Below are 20091 nucleotides of genomic sequence, written 5' to 3'. Positions count from 1 at the left end.
ACTAGCTGGTTCATCATAAATGATTCTCACTTAATCTTTCTTGACGTTTTCAATCCAATCCCACTCCTTAAGCTCATCTATGATCACATTCCTACTGATCACCACTTGCTTATTCACTCGGTCGAACAACTTGTATCCTCCGGTCGAATGATACCCTATCAGGATCATCTGACTCAACTTGTCATCAAGTTTTCTTCTCAACTGATCTGGAACATGTCTATGTGTTATAGATCCAAACACCCTCAGATGACTCAAGCTAGGCATGACACCAGACCAACATTCTTCTGGCGTGATTCCTTCTAGCTTCTTTGTCGGACATCTGTTCAGGATATATGTCGCAGTCGACACAGCTTCTCCCCATAATTCTTTGGGTAGATGTTTTCCTTTCAACATACTTCTAAACATATTCATAATGGTTCTATTTTTCCTTTCTGTGACTCCATTCTGCTGTGGAGTGTAGGGTGGCATCACCTTATGCACAATCCCTTCTTTCACACATAATGCCTCAAAATCTTTTGACACATATTCTCCACCACCATCAGTTCTCAAAATCTTGATCTTTCGACCATATATTTAAACTTGGCAAATACCTTGATCACTTCACTTTTCTTCTTGATCAGGTAAGACCACAATTTTCGACTGAAATCATCTATGAATGTAACAAAGTCTTTGTTACCTCCAATCGAATCCACCTGAAGAGGACCACATACATCAGAGTACATGACTTCAAGAATTACCTTCGACCTTATTCCTGCATCCTTATTGAAGTTGTTCTTATGCTGCTTCGCCTACATGCATTCTTCACACATTTCGTTTGGAATGTCGATTTCGAGTAATCCTGAAACCATATTTCTTCTCTTTAAATATCTGATGTCTTTGAAATTGAGATGGCCAAGTCTATAATGCCATATTCATTCATCTCTTCTAGCTGCTGTTGCAGGGCACTTATGCTTCATCAGATTTAGTTCAATCTTGAAGGTTCTATTCTGAGACATTAAAGCCTTCAAGATCAACCTTCCATTTGAGTTGAGAACTATCATTATCTTGTCTTCGATTGACACCTTGTAGTTCTTTTCGACTAACTTCCCTATGCTGAGCAAACTACTCTTCATGCCTGGTATGTACAACACATTTGAAATTACTTATCTCTTGCCATCTTTTCTCATAATCAGAACATCGCCAACACCTTCAGCTGCTAGAGTGTTATCATTTGAAAATTTCACCATGTTCTTCATTGAGGGTTTTATGTTGACAAACCAATCTTTTCTTCCACACATGTGTGATGAGCATCCTGAGTCCAAGTACCACTGGTCCTTGAATCTATCTTCTTCTCTGGTTGTAACCATCAGCAACGTCTCTTCTTCTTCATGTTTCGCCAGCTTTGCATAAGTTTCTTGATTCTTCCACTTTTCAAGACAATCACTAGAATAGTGACCATACTTTTGACAATTGTAACACTGAATGTGACTCTTGTCTGGCTTTTGACCACCACTTCTTCCTCTACCTACAACACCACCTTTTTGGTTGCCTTGATTCCAGGGTCTTCTCTGATTCAACTAGTTTCCTTCTTGCTGATTTCAATCAGTCGAATTGTTGTAACCTCCTTTGCCTTTGTTGCCATTCCAACTTCCTTTTCCTTTTCTTTCTTTTACTGATTGAGCCTGCAAAGCTATATGACTCTTCGACTTTCCTGCAGCTCTTTCAACCATTCTTTGTTCATGAGATTCAAGTGTCCCTTGAAGCTCTTCCTTGGTCAGTTTTGACAACTCTTTCGACTCTTCTATGGCTACTACCACGGGGTCGAACTTTGGAGCCAACGACCTCAAGATCTTTCCAACAACAGATCTTGATGTTAACACTTCTCCACGTGCCTTGATTTGATTCACCAGTTTCGTAACCTTGGTGAAAAAATCAGTTATGCTTTCATTGTCTTCCATCTGAAGCAATTCATATGTTCTTTTGTGAGTTTGTAACCTTACCTCTTTCACCTTCTCCGCGCATCCAAACGATTTCTCCAGAATTCCCCATGCTTCTTTCGCTAACTCTGCATCACTAACCTTTTCAAAGTTATCTACATCAACACATTGATGGATTATAAAGAGAGCTTTATCATCTTTCTTCTTTAATTCTTTATGTACAGCCTTTTCTTGATCTATCGCGGCTTCTACAAGCGCTGTTACTCCTTCCTTCACAAGATACCAAAGATCTTGATAACAGAACACAACATTTATCTGCTTGCACCAATTCTCATAATTGTTGTTCTTGAGAATCAGAAGATTTGCTAGAAAATGCCCGTTTGGATGATTCGTTGCCATGGTGATTTTCTTCCCACGAATCGATTAAACCGGAGCTCCTGATACTAGATGTTGGAAATCCCTCAAAACCTATGGAGAATTTCAATCAATCTTGATGAACAAGATTGTTATTACCCACACAATAGCAATGCAAAAAGAAGAACAATGGAGAAAGAAAGAGTGTAAAGAACGATGAAGGAGAAAAGTAATAAAATTCTACAGAGTTTCTCTCTGCCCACAAACTGCGGAAAACTTCTTATTCACTTTGCAACTGCAAAATACAGTGAATACAATGTTATGAATACTCTATTCACTTCATTACAAAAATAAGGGTTACTCCCTCTATTTATAGACTTAGGTTAACTTGGACCTCAAGCCAAAGCTAAAAACTATAAAAGCCCAAAATAGCTAACACTACTAAAATAGACATAAGTGGTTCGACACTTCCTTACTCTGTCGAGTAACCTGTTTCGACCCAAGGAATTACAATTCAACCAGCGATAATCATGCTAATGTTTTATAAACATTTTTTACTTTACAAGTGCACATGAATTGGATTTATCTATTTTTTAAAAAATTGGATTTGTGTTTGTTTGTGTTAATTTTCTGATTTGGATTCACCACATTAACTTCAAAATTATCACACTCTCAAAAAAACCTTTTTAGATAAAAAAGAAAAAAGAAATACATACATTTTGGAAGGACCAGTTCAATATCCATGATAACAATATAAAAGAAAATAAAAAATGATCTACATAAAAATCTAATTAAAAAATTCTCCAAGTAAAACTGTTTAAAGACAAAAAGAATGCATTGCATTGTGATAAAATTACATGGTGTGGATTCTTCAAATAAAGTAGTAAATTAAGAGAGAAACATAATAAAAGATGAATTTGGTAGAGAAAATGGTAGAAGTAATTGTGGCACAACTAAAAAAGATCGATAAATCAACAACTTGTCACTATTAAAAAGATCTTAAATTTTACATTGATCGGAGATACAACATTGAAAGAGTTTATATAGAGTGACACTTCTCACTTTACAAGTCAATTTTGTAAGAATGAGTTAAATCAAATTTTAATATGATATTAGAGTCTATCGATCAGACAATGGGCATTGTCTGATCAAAATGAGCATTTATATCCACGTGTCAAACCAAAATGAGCATTGGGTGCAAGAGAGTGTATTAAAAAGATTTTAAATTTCACATTGATAGGAGATAGAGCATTAAAAAAAATTTATATGAAGTGACACTCCTCGTCTTATAAGAATGAATTAATAATTATAGAAAAATTTATTTCATAAAAAAAAATTAATTCAGTTCAAATTTATCTCAAATGAGATTTTACAAAATATTTATTCATAGTAAAATAATTCATATTCGTAAACAAACCATAAACATTACTTTCTAGATCCATCTTAAGTTAAATCATATTTTAAGTTAAAACGGTATTCAAATTAAACTAAACAGAATTATTATAAATAAATTAAAATAAAACATGTAATTCTCTTCTTCTTACTCTTCTTGATTGGTCTTGATCACTATAAAAAACAAAAATATAACTTCATACAAATTAGGGAGCACAACACAATAGTATTAAGTTTTTAATACTAATACAATTTGAATTAGTCTATTATGATAAGTCATCTTTCAATTATTTTCTAAAAGACTCATATTATAATAACCCTTTAAAGTAAATTTTTTATAAACTCATAATATTGTTCATTCTTATTTTTTTTGAAAAAGTCATTCATCCATTCGTGAAAGTCTTCTTCTTCATTGTTGGGTGGATTTAAGGTTATCTCGTGAATACTTCTTGTTTTCTTCTTTTTATTTGTAATATTATTTTGATGAAGAAAGAACTTTTGAGCATGACTAGCAATTTGAGTGTGAGTTTTTGACACTACAAAATGTCTTGAAATTTCTTTCCAGTGTCCCCTTCCATATTTTTGAAGTCCCGCAAGAAATAACCTAAAACATAAAAATAATGTGAATTCAAATGAGTAAATTGAGAAGAAAAATAAAATAATAATTTTTTTCATGAATCCAAAATAGTACAAATGAATTAATCAAATTAAATCAAACTAATTACTCATAGTTGTTTTTCATTAAGAAAAAGAAACACGTTCCAAGTAAACATAGAAATGATCATGGATTTTATTAAGAAATTATATTCAAGACAAAAATGTAATAATTATTTCAAAATAAAATCAAATGCGACTTAATTCTCCTCCTCCAACAAAATTACATATATTAAAAAGAGTGAGCATATTGTTAGGGTTTTAAAAAAAGATAGATATAAAAGTCGAATGTATTACCTATGTTCATCTTTGGTCCAATGCTTAATTTTCTTAGTGACACTTTTAGAAGAAAATTGATTCATTTTTCTTCTTTTGTTACTTATAAGCTGTTGCATTAGAGGGGTTTAACTTATATAGGTTGATTTGACTAAATATTCTCTTGCAGTTTCTCTTTTATGCGGAAAAAAATTCATATATTTCAAACTTTTTTGGAAATGTTTAGCCCTATTTATTTTCATATGTGAATATTTTTTATCATATCTTGTTAGATAATCAATAGTTCTATCGATATGCCATTATTTTAGGAGTAGATATAGATATAGATATATTTAACTTTTTTTTTGTGGTAAAAAGAAATTTTAAAAATGAAATTTAATCTGATAAAATTGGATTTAAATATATTTCTATTATAAAATAATTTCTTACATAAATCTCATAATCACAAAAAAAAAACATATATATATATATATATATATATATATATATATATATATATTATATATATATATATATATATAATATATATATATAGAATATATATATATATATATATATATATCTATATATATATATATATATATATATATAATATATATATATTAACACCAATAAATTTTTTTTTTGTTACATTTTATTACTTTCGCTAACTTGAGCTTAATTTTGAACTAAGAGCGCATTTTATATAGGTTGATATTGAATAAACATGGTCTAACAACTTTTTCTTTTTAAAATAAAACTTATAACTCTATCAAATAAATATTATTGTGCTTTCAGATTTTAGGCTACAATATGTGTATACTAATGATTTAGTGCAGCGGTTATTTGTCTAAGGCTATTGGTTCGATGCAACCAATTCCTTATCACTAATCAAAGCTACTCCACCAACACTTTGGAATTTCTTTATTCAAATTACACAATTTATTTAAAATTAGGGAAAACGAGATATGTAATTACATCGTTAATCAATCAATATCACATACTTCATTGCATCAGACTATAATTTTTAAATAATAATATATGATTGAGTGATAAATTTTATTAAATAATAATTTAAAATTATTTTAGACTCTCAATTGCATTTCCATTAAACTCTTAAAATTATAGTTATAATTTAATTAATGATAACTCCTTTTACTTATTATATTTAATTTATTTCATAAATGAACAATTCATTTGACTTTACATATTTATCAATATTTTACCTTCTTCAATATAAATATTAAGCTTATATCTAAAATTACTTTTATTTTAATTAATATAGTATTAAATAATATTTTCACATAGACACATTAGTTTATAAATATTATAGTTAAATTCGAATCCTCCAAAATATTTATTTATAAAGTTTTAGGTATATTCTAAGAGGTTTGATCTAAAGATCATAGACTCATCCAAACAATTGAGAAAGACACCACATATTTATCTAAAATCTTAAGATGATAAGTATATGAATCATCTTACTTATAAAGTGCTCAATTTATATTTTTTTAAGTAATGTGAGACTTAAAACTCACATTTATTTTTCAACACAATCCATATTTATTTCTCAACAAATTTTATATGTTCTTATTTTTTAATCAAAAGATTCTATAATATTATTTGTAGTTTCATCTATTATTTTTTTTAAATAAAATATATATTGAATTTTAGTGAATTAAAAAGTTAAAAAGTTTATTATTAATTTAAGTGATAGTAAATTAAGTATTATGATATTTGGAAGGGTGAAAATTATTTGGTTTCCATATTAAGTATGTATGATATTTGGAAGGTTGTGTCAATTTCTTGCGTCCTTTCTCTTAGAGCTTGTTATTAAACCTTGATGTGTGGACTTTCTCAATGACTTATAAGTGTTGGAACTATTTGGGGGATCAATACGAAGGAATATTTTTTATTTTGTGGTGTATCTTTTACAATGTGTGTTACTCGTAAAAGGAAAGACCTCAAAAGTAAAATTATTCTCTCGCGTTAACCTTTCAAATAACTCTAACAATGATATCACGAGCCTTTGGTTTGAGTGAAGAGACCGACTCACTTGTATCAAAAGTATTCTCGCATGGTCGTGGGTAGAGTGTCTCATTGAAAAGTCTCAACAATGATATAAGTATATGTGGATGAAAGAACTTCCACTTGAGGAGGGACATTGTGGATAAACTCACACTTGAGAGTGAGTGTTGAGAATAACAAGTGTGGGTAGTGTGAGGAAATCTCACATTGATTAACCAATATGAAGACTTGAACATTTATAAATAGAATAACTCACACGCCTATCATCTTAAGATTTTGAGTGAATATATAATGTGTTTTTCACAAAATGTGTTGTTCATTAAATAAAAGATCCTACAAATAAAAATACTCACCCGTGTTGACCTCCCGATAATCCCAACAATAAAAGTTATAATTTTTTCATGATAATCATATTTTTCAATTACATTATAAAATGAATGTGGAATCTTAGAATGAGAGATCACAATAAGTGTTAAAGCCTTTATTAAATAATTCATACATTATTTTCTTTAACAAAAATAAAGTTTACTTAGAAAAAGAGAGTTTTAAATTTTATCCTCAAATATGGAGATCCTCAAATTTGTTTTTCAAATTTTGCAACATTAGTTGCCCAATTTTGCAACATTAGTTGCCCTTCAAAGTACAATGAAACTTTCACACGAACACTTAGGTAAGTGTTGGTGTCTATGGCAGCTTGGAGTTTGAAAAGGGGATTTTTTTATACTATCATATGTGGTGGAATAATACTTTATCAAAATTTAAAAATATATTTTAAAATTTGGCGATATATTTTTAGGCGCATTTCATGCACATACAATTTATTCATTTTTGAATCATTCCTCAATTTTATGATTAAATTTAATTCGAAAATACATTTCTGAAATTTTTTCAAAAATACATTTCTGAAACCTATAACTTGTGGTGAAATAGTTTTCAGGAAATCTTGAATATTTATTATAAGCTATAAATGGAAAACACCTTGCTGCTCTCAGATCCTTCATATCGAACTCCTTATTGAGTTCAACCTTAAATTTTATTACATCCTTGACATTGTTGCTTTCTATGAGAATATCATCCACATAAAACAACAAAATAGCAAATGAATTTTCATATCGAAATCTGAAGTAAACACAGTGGTCGAACTGACTTCTAATGAAACGTATGTGTTCCATGAACTTGTCGAATCTCATATTCCATTATCCGGGAGATTGTTTCAGTCCATATAAAGATTTATTCTGCATGCACACATAATTTTCCTTTTCCTTTTCTGCATACCCTTCAGATTGTCTCATCAAGATTATTTCATCTAGATCTCCATACAAGAAAGCAGTATTCACATCCATTTATTCCAGTTCTAGGTCGAACTGTGCCACCATGGCAAGTAACATTCAAATGGACATGTGATTTACAACAGGAGAGAACACATTATTAAATTCAATACCTTCTTTCTGAAGGAGAAGAGCGATCTAAAACGCATCGGAATTTAAAAACGTTTCCTTTAATGATCCTTATGAATGGGCATGATCAGAGATAAAATTGTCACCTCTTGTGGTGATTGAAACCTTTTATGCAGATCTACGGAGCGATCAAGAACGTTGAATGGTGACAACGCCTCTACTCAGTCCATACGAACGAATTCTTTCAACCTCAGTGCTAGCTACTACGAATGAAGGCTTTGAGTGAGAGAGAGAGAGAGAGAGAGAGAAACAAAATTACAACTGCACAAATGCTTTTGCACAAGGGTTCTATTTATAGAACCATTTGTGTGGGTTGCAAGCTAAAGAGCCCACTTAAGTGTATGTGGCACATATCGTATGATATGCCAAAATAACTTAAGCGTGTTGTACCTTACCATATTTCGTATTCTACTTAAGTACATCGTACCTTCCGATGTTCTATAATTCACTTAAGTGCACTGTACCTTATGGTGTTCCTTAGTTACTCTATCTCTCATCAATCCGTCCTTTTGTATGTGACCCTGTAGGTTTTTGCAACATTAGCAATTATATTAAATCACGTATTTAACATAATAAATAGTGAGTGGTATCTAGCAACACATCACTGCTACCCAAGACACGAAAATGTCATGTGATCTGACAAATCCTTTTGTGATAATACTTATGTGTATAATTACCCTTTTGCCCTTATATCTATATTGAACACAAGGCATAGACCGTGTCATCCTTGTCCAGTTCCATATTGGGCCCGTAGACATTTATCTTGTTACGCAGGATGAGCAAATTCCATCTAGGTCACTCATGTCCCTCAACATGCTTCGTGGAGTACCCATAAACTGTCTTTATGGTCATCCAGTTACGGACAATGTTTTAACATCAATAAAGCACTCAACTCTGCATCTAGGGTCCATAGTGGTTTCAGGTCGAAGGGTGATATACACCACTATCACCATGAGAATAACTTATGACACTTTGCATAACATTCTATATGGTATTCTCATAGCAGGTCAATCCAGTATAAATATTACTCCTAATATTCATACATATGTTTAAGACTTGATATACAAGGAGTTACAATTCAATAAACCACCTAATTCATTGTGTCTAAGCTATCTACATTCATCATAGCTCTTAGTCTTCTGAACACTTCGACCTGCACTCCTTTCGTCATGATGTTTGCAATCAGATTCTCAGTTCTGCAGTGTTCCACATTCATCTTCCCATCTGCTACCTGCTCTCGAAGATAATGGAACCTCATCTCGATGTGTTTGCTTCGACCATGTGCTATTGGATTCTTCGTCAGATTGATAGCTGACATGCTGTCGATCTTCATGGTAATTGCTCCATGACTCTTCGTTGTTATTTCTTCGACCAGATTCACCATCCATATTGCTTGACGTGCACAAAGAGAAGCATAATTGAATAAAGGCCAAAACTAAAATATGAGAACTGCTCGAAGCCGGAATCGAACACGCGAGCATTTCAAAAGTGGCGCTCACTTAATGAAACGCATCGTTTCATTAAGTGAGGTGGCGCGTTCTGATTCGTGGCATGGCACACAAACAGCGAAAACATGCAAACAAGGCTCATGCAAGATCAAACGGATTCTGGAAAAAATTCTTAGGGTTCTTCAATGTTCATCCACGCGTTCATCACTCAAGAACAATTCTTCATCAAATTTGACAAACCTTATACCATTAGAACCGTCCTTCCACGTACATTAACAAACTAACACTAATTTAACCTAATTCTTCCTAAATCAAGAGATTCGAAGGGAAACATTTTGGTGCATGAAACTTCTAATCCACATAACTTGCTCATTTCTCAACGAAATTCAACGATTCAACTTGCAGATTAACCTATGTTCCAAGATCTACCAAAAGCATCCATTGATTTCAAGAATTAAGCAAGTCGAAAACTAACCTTGATTGGATGGCAGAGTTGAAATTGCGCGTTTCAAGGCTTGGAAATGCAAAACAGATGCTCAATGATGATAAGAAAGATGAATGAATGAGGAAGAACAACTCAGTTATGCTTGATCTTGATGAAAACTCGAACTACCATGGATGAGTTCACTTGCAACAGTCCACGATTCTTCAAGATTTCTCCAAGATTTTGCTTCAATCCACTTCCAGTATGCATGTAGATGATGAATAGATCGAAGGCAAGGCAAAAAGAATGAAGAAAATTGATGAAGAAAGTTGAGAGAAAAATGAAAAAAGTTTTGGATCTAGATCTCAATTTCCAAATTTTGTTATGATTAGCAATGAAACAGTTGTGATTTAGTTTATATATGTGATGTTAAGCATGTTGCTAATCACAATTAGTATAATTGCAAGTGTTTAAGTGAAAACCAAGTTTTATGACCAATTTGCAATCCACCCTCATGTGCATGAAAAACCAATGTAACAGTGCATTTTTCTGTTTCAATTCAATTGGAAATGTGATGCAGAGGCAAATGCAAGTGGAATTGAGTGAATACAATGAATATTTTTCAAAATGCCTTTTTTCCCTCCAAAATTCAAATTAAGTCAAGTGAAAAATGCACTTTTTTTTGTGATGAGTTTTAATGAAATGTGATGCATGATTATGATAGTGCACATCAAGAGAAAATTGCTCCAAAAAGTCTCACTCCATTTGGCCTTGTGATGCAAAAGTTATGCCTTGTTAAAGTTCAAAATTTCTTGACAAAGATCAATCCATAACTTGCCAACCACAAATGAGAAATTCATGTTCTTGGACATTTTGGAAAGGTGAGAGCAAGATCTACAACGTTCATATTGAACAAAATTTCATTTGAAGCATTTTTGGACATGTAATTTTAAGGAGAAAACCTTTCCATTTTTGGCAATTTTGAATTACAGGTCACTTTCTATTTTTGGAAAGTTTTCATCTGACTTTATTTTCTTCATTGTGGATGTTTGAAATGTCAAATGAAACTTGTTTGGACATGAATGAAGTGTATCTAACCCTCTCCCACCTCCAAATCCATCAGTTGACCTGTGGTTGACTTTTGTTGACTGATAGATGAATGGGTTATGCATAGATGAACTTGAGCCTCAAACTCCTGATGAAATGGCTCAACCATGAAACCCTAGCTTCAATAAGCTCATTAAAACCATAGAATGATCCCCATCTCCATGAAGACCTCATCTCCTTTGACAAGCCCTGATTGGCACAGTTCAGATGATTAGGGTTGACCAGAGGTCAAAACCCTAATCTCAAGGAATCTGATCAAGCACAATGAATCTCTTGGTGATGATAAAACCATGATGATGATGATGTACCATTTCAACCAAGATGATGATCAATCTCCTTGAAGAATCAAGAAACCCTAATTTGAAGCACAAACCCTCAGATGGTTAGTGATCCATTCATAAAACCCTCAGGCTTGAATCTTAACCTCTTTATCTTCTGATCAAGACTTAGGAGGATGACTTACTTGTTGCCACATGATATGCAAATATGCCATGCCTAATTACCTAAGAAATGCAATGCAATATGCTAAGCTAGTCCCAAGAGAGGAGGGCAAATTTTGAGGTGTTACACCCGTCGCTGTAGCCTACGATTAAATGATGATCGTCCCTTCGAATGCTAAGGTATCCTTACGAATGTTGCCTTCAATGACCAATCGATGACCCTACGATGTCCCTTAAATCCAAAAGGACAAGACTACTTACTTCTCAATAGTAAGGACAGTTTTACCCTCATAAGGATAGGAAATACCTATAAAGACCTGGGTAGGTATAACTCTTAATTGCTGACTCACAACTTAAAATATTTTTCACACCCCACAAATATGCAAAATATCTATTAGAAAATCACCACTTGGCATACATTCGTACTAGGATCATTGCCAAGTTATATTTTTCTAAACAACTTTCAAAATTAAACGAGATAAATACTTTGTATACATTCGTACAAGAATCATTACAAAGTTAAACTCTCTCTTCAAAACATTTTCTAAGCAGTTCACAAACACTTTTTTTCAGACAAGAAAAATAACATAAGTGATCAAGCAATTAAGAGCCCATGGATAACCATGGATACAAAGGGTGCTAACACCTTCCCTTTGTATAATGTACCTCCCGAACCCAAAATCTAATCAAGGTCTTTCCTGTTCTTTTCCGCCTTTCCTTATTGGATAAAAGAAAAATCGGTGGCGACTCTTGCTAACCGCGACATTTGCTTTCCAAAGCAAAAACACAAAAGTCCAGTTCACCGTATGACAGAACTGGCGACTCTGCTGAGGATACTTGAAAAGAGAGGTCGCCTTAAAAAAAACAAGATCGCTTATTTGAATTGTATGATTTAATTTTAAGGGGTTGCTTGGGTATGTTGTGCTTGAGTGAAAGATCCTACACTCGGATCTAGTGTACCTTAGGTAAGTAGCAATAGATCATCGCAAATATCCGGCGTATATTGGAATGGTTAAAATGATGGCTACGGTTAATGTGACACTTTGGATGTCCTGATGTTCCTCATGTTTACTTGAGGAGAAATTTGGCGTCTGCGTGGTGTCATCAAAACATTAACCATACCTTTAGAACCCTAATTGACTCATCCTGGCCATTAGAAAGTAGTGAGATAACTGACTTCGGTTCCGACTGGGGTTGGTTGAAACTCGATACTACACTCTTTGAGATTGGACTTTAGGGAAGCTTTGGTCAACCACTTGGTGTTGCACTGAAGTGGACTTAAAGGAAGGTCAATCATTGGAGATCCTTTTAGAACTCGGTTACTATTCTAGGACAGGTTGAACCAACCAAACTTCAGTGGGGAGGGTACTTACCTATGGAACTCATGCAAGCCTTAAAACTTAGGGATGATTGTTGTGTGACTTATTTGTGCTTATTATTTGCATGACATCATAACATCATAACATCATAACATCATGACATCATGACATTGTATTAACCATTTCAAGGACTTAGGGATTTAGCTTTGCTATGTTAGACAGGTTATGGCTTCCAGGAAGACCATCCGGATCAATCTTGTAGCAATCTCTCCTCAACTCAAGGATTTAGTGTCAGAGCTTCCCGATCGTGCTCAGTTCATCAAGAAACATGGTTCTCTCCTCAACTTGGTTACCACTGGTTTCAAAGAAGATATGATGAGAGTTCTATTCCAGTTCTTCGATCCTAAACATCATTGCTTCACCTTCCCGGATTATCAGTTGGTGCCCACGTTAGAAGAATTCTCCAGGCTGCTTGGGATACCTATCCTTGATCAAACACCTTTCAGTGGTTTAGAAAAGATTCCGAAGTCTGAAGAAGTTACCGCGGCTTTACACATGACAAAGTCCGATATTGAAACTAATTGGGTAACAAGAAGTGGAATTAAGGGTTTACTTGCCAAATTTCTGATAAATAAGGCCCGAGAATTCTTAAAAGTTATGGATGTCCATGCTTTCGAAGATGTCCTAGCATTACTAATCTATGGTTTGGTGTTATTCCCTAATCCAGACCAATTCATAGACATGAATGCTATTAAGATATTTCTCACTCATAACTCTATGCCTACCTTGCTTGGAGACATTTTGCATTCCCTTCACACCCGTACTATGAAAAGGCAAGGGACTCTCATGTGCTGCGTACCTTTATTGTCTAGGTGGTTTATTTCGCACCTTCCTCAATCAGTCTTGAAGAACGAGCAGAATTTGAAATGGTCTCAAAGGATAATGTCGCTCTCCCATTCAGACATCCGTTGGTGTCCTCATCTCAAAGAAAATGTTATCATCATTGACCGTTGTGGAGAGTTCCCTAACGTACCACTCCTAGGAATAATAGGAGGTATTACTTATAACCCGGCCTTAGCCCTACGTCAGTTTGGTTGTGCTCGAAGAGATGGCCCACATGAAATAGTTATCCAAGGCACTGTGTTTGACTATGACAACGATTCTCAAAGTCTCCGTCAAAGGTTTGTACGAGCTTGGGGCATGGTGAAAAGAAGTACTGTAGGACAGAAAAACTCTATTCCTATGGAACCTTATCTCAGATGGGTACTCGCAAGAGCTCGTGAACTTGTCATGCCATATCTTGCAGTCGGACCATTGATTGTTGAACCAGGAGTTGAAGGAGGTACTCCTCAGATCATTCCTTATCCAGATATGCCTACCGATGTTGAAGAATTGAAGAGATCCTGGATCCAGTTGAGAGAGGAAAGGGATACTTTTGAAGCCCAGTTCTGTGCTGAAAGGAAGAAAGTGTTAGAACTTACCAGCTAGCTTAATGAGGAACGAAGACTCAATGCATATCTTCGCCCAAAAAGAAGCCGTCCCTGGGAGACTTGAGCTTTCATTGTATTTTATTATTTTGTTGTAATGAACATTGATTAAAGAAATTATTAATAAAAATTCCTCTCTTTTTGGTGGTTTACGCAAAGTTAAATTCCAAAAGTCCTTGAAAACATTTCATACATTGCATAGCATAACATAACATTGCATAACAGGTATTCTAAAAGATCAATGTTCTCACGGTCTTCCTTCTAAACAGAAAAATGGCCCTCGAACAAACTGTGAAGGATCTCCAGGCTCAGAATGCTCAATTCCAGGAAATGATCTTGAGCTTATCCAAGGGACAGGAGGAACTGAAGGCTCTATTGCTCGAGAAGAAGAAAGACAAGAAAGTTGTGAGTTACATCAACCCGGGAAGAAGGCTTAAAGGACAGGCCGCAGGAGTCAAGATTAGAATGCCGAAGGATCAAGAAGAGGAGACAGAGAATGATTCGGAAGAGGAGAATGCTGATCCCTTCAACCCTGAAGACGACGATGAAAATTATGAAAACGAACAGTACTCTCCAAGAGATGGCAAGTACAAGTTGCTGGAAGAACGTATGCTAGCTATGGAGGGCCAGAAGGCGCCCGGTCTGGATTTCGAAAGCTTGGGTCTGGTCTCTGATGTGGCCATTCCTCGCAAATTCAAGATCCCCACTTTCACTAAGTACGATGGTGCGTCTTGTCCTCAGATGCATCTGAGAGCTTACGTGAGAAAGATTCAGCCGTATACCACTGATAGGAAGCTATGGATCCATTTCTTCCAAGAGAGTCTGGCTGGCACACAGTTGGAATGGTACTATCAGCTCGAGAGCTCTAACATCCGCACCTGGACTGATTTAGCGACAGCTTTCTACAAGCACTACCAGTATAATTCTGAATTGGCGCCTACTCGGCTACAGTTGCAGAATATGACTATGGGATCTAAAGAAAGTTTCAAAGAATATGCTCAAAAATGGAGAGATTTGGCTGGCAGGGTCAAACCCCCTATGACTGATCGAGAATTAGTAGACATGTTCATGAGTACACTGACGGGCCCATTCTACAGCCATCTACTGGGAAGTTCTTCATCGGGTTTCACTGAACTTATATTGACAGGTGAACGTGTTGAAAGCGGTATTCGAAGTGGAAAGATACAGGCGGCTACCTCTGCAAGCACCAAAAGGTCCTATCAGGGGAGGAACGAATCAAATGCTGTGTACGGTCAAAGGGGTCGTAACAAGAAAAATCGTGACCATACCATTGGAACAGTTACGATTGCAGCACCGCCATCTCAAAACTTCCAGCACAGACAAGACAGGCCAAGAAGGCAGTTTACCAAGATCAATATGACTTTAGCACAGGCACTGCAGGGTATGCTAAAAGCAAAGTTGATTACCCTCAGAGATCCTCCTACGAATCCTAACACTACTTCTCCTCGTTATAATCCCAATGCCAGGTGTGCATATCACTCTGATAGCCCCGGGCATGATACAAACGATTGTTGGTTGTTGAAGAATAAGATTCAGGATATGATCGAGGCTGGAGAAATTGAATTTGATCCTCCAGAGACTCCTAATGTCATCACTGCGCCTATGCCTAACCATGACAAGACTGTTAATGCTATGGATGACAATTCCCACATTTCTAATGTAGCTGACTTAGCATCTCCTCTCCTGACCATCAAGAAGAATTTATTGCAAACTGGTTTATTTCCAGGTTATGCTGAAAATTGCGATCTCTGTATACTTCGACCCAATGATTGCTTGAAGTTGAGAAATGGTATTCAACGGCTGATGGACGATCGTACAATTCTCTTCGAAAAGATTCCTAAGGTAGAAAACCCTATTGAAGAAATATCCGTGATTGCTAGGTCCAAAGTTCCAGTGAAGATTACCACTACTAGGGCGCCTGTGAAGATTACTGCTGAGCCCAAGGTAGCTCCCCTAATCATTACCGCACCTGGCCCGGTACCGTATTCCTCAAGCAAAGCCATTCCGTGGAATTATGGAGGTGATGTTTACATCCATGGCGTAAAGCAAGTTGATAATTCTGCTAATCCTAATGACATTGTTGGGACTAGTAAAGTTACTCGAAGCGGACGGATCTTTTCTCCAGAGATCTCACCTCCCGCCCCCGAAACTCGAGGAAAGGAACCAGTCAACCCTTCTCAGTCAGAGACACCGGTCGAAGTTACTACTGAAGATGTTGCCAAACAAGAAATGGAAGAAGTGCTGAAAATCATCCGCAAGAGTGATTTTGATGTGGTAGAACAGTTAGGGCATACTCCGTCTAAGATCTCGATGTTATCCCTGTTGTTATCTTCTGAATCTCATGCCAATGCATTGATAAAATTCTTGAAGACTGCTCATGTACCTCAGGAGACATCTGTCGATCAGTTCGAAAATTATGTTGCTCACTTGGCAGTTGACAATGGCCTGGGATTTTTCCGATGCTGACCTGACACCAGCGGGAAAGAGTCACAATAAAGCTCTGCATATCTCCATTGAATGTAAGGGGATCACTTTGTCTCATGTGTTGATCGATAATGGCTCTTCTTTGAACGTGCTACCGAAAGCTGTGCTCGATAAACTTGACTGTAAAGGCATTGAACTAAAACCTAGTGACGCTGTGGTGCGTGCTTACGATGGTGCGAAGAGCGTTGTCCACGGTGAAGTGGTCCTCCCTATCAAGATAGGACCTCAAGTCTTCAACACTATCTTTCACGTAATGAACATTCGTCCTGCCTATTCCTGCTTGCTGGGACGCCCTTGGATTCATGGGGCAAGTGTTGTAGCTTCGTCTCTCCATCAAAAGCTGAGGTATCCAATAGAGGGTAAGATCGTCACTGTGTGTGGGGAAGAAGAGTATATTGTCAGTAGTGTGCATACCTTCAGATACGTCGAGATGGATGGTGAATTCTTTGAGACTCCATCTCAGTCATTTGAAGTAGTTCCTCCGACTAATCATGTCCTTAAGCCAACTTCCTGTGTGCCCAAGGTTATTCGTGCTCCTCCTGCTATGATTTCTCTGAAGGACGCTCAAGCCGTGGTTGAAGATGGTGGTCGTACTGGCTGGGGTCAACTGATCGATGTACCATACAAGTCTGATAGATTCGGCCTGGGATTTAGCTCTGAGAAGGTAGTCAAGAATCAGATTAATGCTGTAGAAGATGCTGACAGCGATTGCAACTTGGATAGCTGGATTTTCCCAACAATTGGTGACGGACTCAATAATTGGAAGGCTGAAGACACTATCCCGATTTCCTTTAGTCAGGAGTAATTGTTATTGTCTATTTTAGTGTTGCAAATTTTTAATTTTTTACAATTGAACTTCTTAAAGCATTGTGTCTGTGCCCGAGACACAAATAGCTAATTTGTTAAGGGTTTTGTCATTTTCATAAGCATATTCACATTCAATAAATCAATGGACTTTTTGCATTCAAATATTGCGCTCTTTATCTTTCCTGTCATCTTCCAAACAAGCTATGTTTTCTTACACACACTCACGTAACAAATTACAGATCCATACCCACTCTGGATCCTGTTGATAATAGTTCTACTACTGTTCATTATGACTTTGAAAATCCGATCTACCAAGCCGAGGATGGAAGTGAGGAAGATTGTGAAGTACCTGGAGAACTTGCCAGACTGTTACTGCAAGAAGAAAAGACCATACAGCCGTAGGAGGAATCAATTGAAACTGTAAATCTGGGTACCGATGTGACAAGAAAGAAGTCAAAATAGGAGCAGGCTTGGAAAACAGTATCAAAGAAAGATTGATTCAGATGTTACATGACTATGTAGAGATTTTTGCTTGGTCTTATGAAGACATGCCAGGACTGGATACTGATATAGTAGTGCATCGTTTGCCAATGAAGGAAGATTGTCGTCCTGTTAAGCAAAAGGTTCGCCGCATGCGTCCTGAAATGTCTGAGAAAATCAAAGCCGAGGTTATGAAACAATTTGATGCAGGTTTTCTGGCTGTTACTTCTTATCCTCAATGGGTTGCTAATGTGGTACCAGTACCAAAGAAGGATGGTAAGGTGCGAATGTGTGTAGATTACAGAGATTTGAATAAAGCGAGTCCCAAAGATGACTTTCCACTTCCGCACATTGATGTTCTGGTAGATAAAACCGCTCAACACAAGGTATTCTCATTCATGGATGGATTCTCAGGTTATAACCAGATTAAGATGGCGCCTGAGGATATGGAGAAAACTACGTTTGTGACGCAATGGGGCACTTTCTGTTATAAGGTAATGCCATTCGGTTTAAAGAACGCAGGGGCAACGTACTAGCGTGCTATGGTGGTTTTGTTCCATGATATGATCCATCATGAAATAGAGGTATATGTGGATGACATGATAGCCAAATCTCATACTGAAGAAGAACATCTCGATCATTTATACAAACTGTTTGAGAGGTTGAAGAGATACAAGTTGAGATTGAACCCGAACAAATGCACCTTTGGAGTAAGATCCGGTAATCTCTTGGGCTTTATTGTCAGTGGTAAAGGAATTGAGGTAGACCCGGCTAAGGTGAGAGCTATTCAAGAAATGCCAGTTCCCCGTACAGATAAAGAAGTCAGAGGTTTCTTGGGACGTTTGAATTACATTGCCCGATTTATCTCCCATTTGACTGCTACCTGCAAACCCATCTTCAAACTACTGAGGAAAAATCAAGAGATGATATGGAATGATGAATGTCAAGAAGCTTTTGATAAAATCAAGAAGTATCTCCAGGAACCTCCAATTCTGATACCACCAGTTGAAGGAAGACCTCTAATCATGTATTTGACCGTGTTAGAAAGTTCAATGGGGTGCGTGTTGGGGCAACATGACGAGTCTGGTCGAAAAGAGCATGCCATATACTACCTTAGCAAAAAGTTTACCGACTGTGAAACAAGATACTCACTGCTTGAGAAAACTTGCTGTGCTTTGGCCTGGGCTGCTCGCCGACTAAGACAGTATATGTTGAATCACACCACTTTATTGATTTCTAAGATGGATCCTATCAAATATATATTTGAGAAACCTGCCCTCTCCGGAAGAATAGCAAGATGGCAGATGATTTTAACAGAGTATGATATCCAATACACTACTCAGAAAGCAATCAAAGGAAGCGTGTTAGCCGATCATTTGGCTCATCAAGCAGTTGATGATTACCAATCTATGAATTTTGAGTTCCCAGATGAGGATGTCATGCTTGTTACTGATTATGAAGAACCTGGACCGGATGAAGGACCCGAACTGGGATCCCGATGGACTATGGTTTTTGATGGATCGTCTAATGCATTGGGCAATGGTGTTGGTGTTGTAATTATTTCTCCCAGGGGTTGCCATACGCCTTTCACTGCTAGACTATGTTTTGACTGTACCAACAATATGGCTGAATATGAAGCATGTATTTTGGGACTCAAGGCTGCTATAGACCTGAAAATCAAGTTCTTGAGTGTGTACGGAGACTCAGCCTTAGTAATCAGTCAGATCAAAGGAGAATGGGACACTAAACATCTGAATCTCATCCCTTATCGAGAACGGGTGTTAACGTTAATCCCATACTTTGAAGAGATTACTTTCGAACATATCCCACGAGAAGAGAATCAGTTGGCAGACGCATTGGCTACCATGTCATCTATGTTCAGAGTCAGATGGGACAGTGAAGCTCCCAGGATCACCATTGAACGATTAGATGAACCAGCACATTGTTATGAACTTAATACTGAGGGAGTAGAGGAGAAACCTTGGTTCCACGAAGTGAAAAGATATTTAGAAACTCAG

Source organism: Lathyrus oleraceus, chromosome 2 (assembly GCF_024323335.1).
Source record: "Lathyrus oleraceus cultivar Zhongwan6 chromosome 2, CAAS_Psat_ZW6_1.0, whole genome shotgun sequence".
NCBI classification, from domain to species: Eukaryota; Viridiplantae; Streptophyta; class Magnoliopsida; order Fabales; family Fabaceae; genus Lathyrus; species Lathyrus oleraceus.
This window is presented reverse-complemented; position numbering follows the sequence as displayed.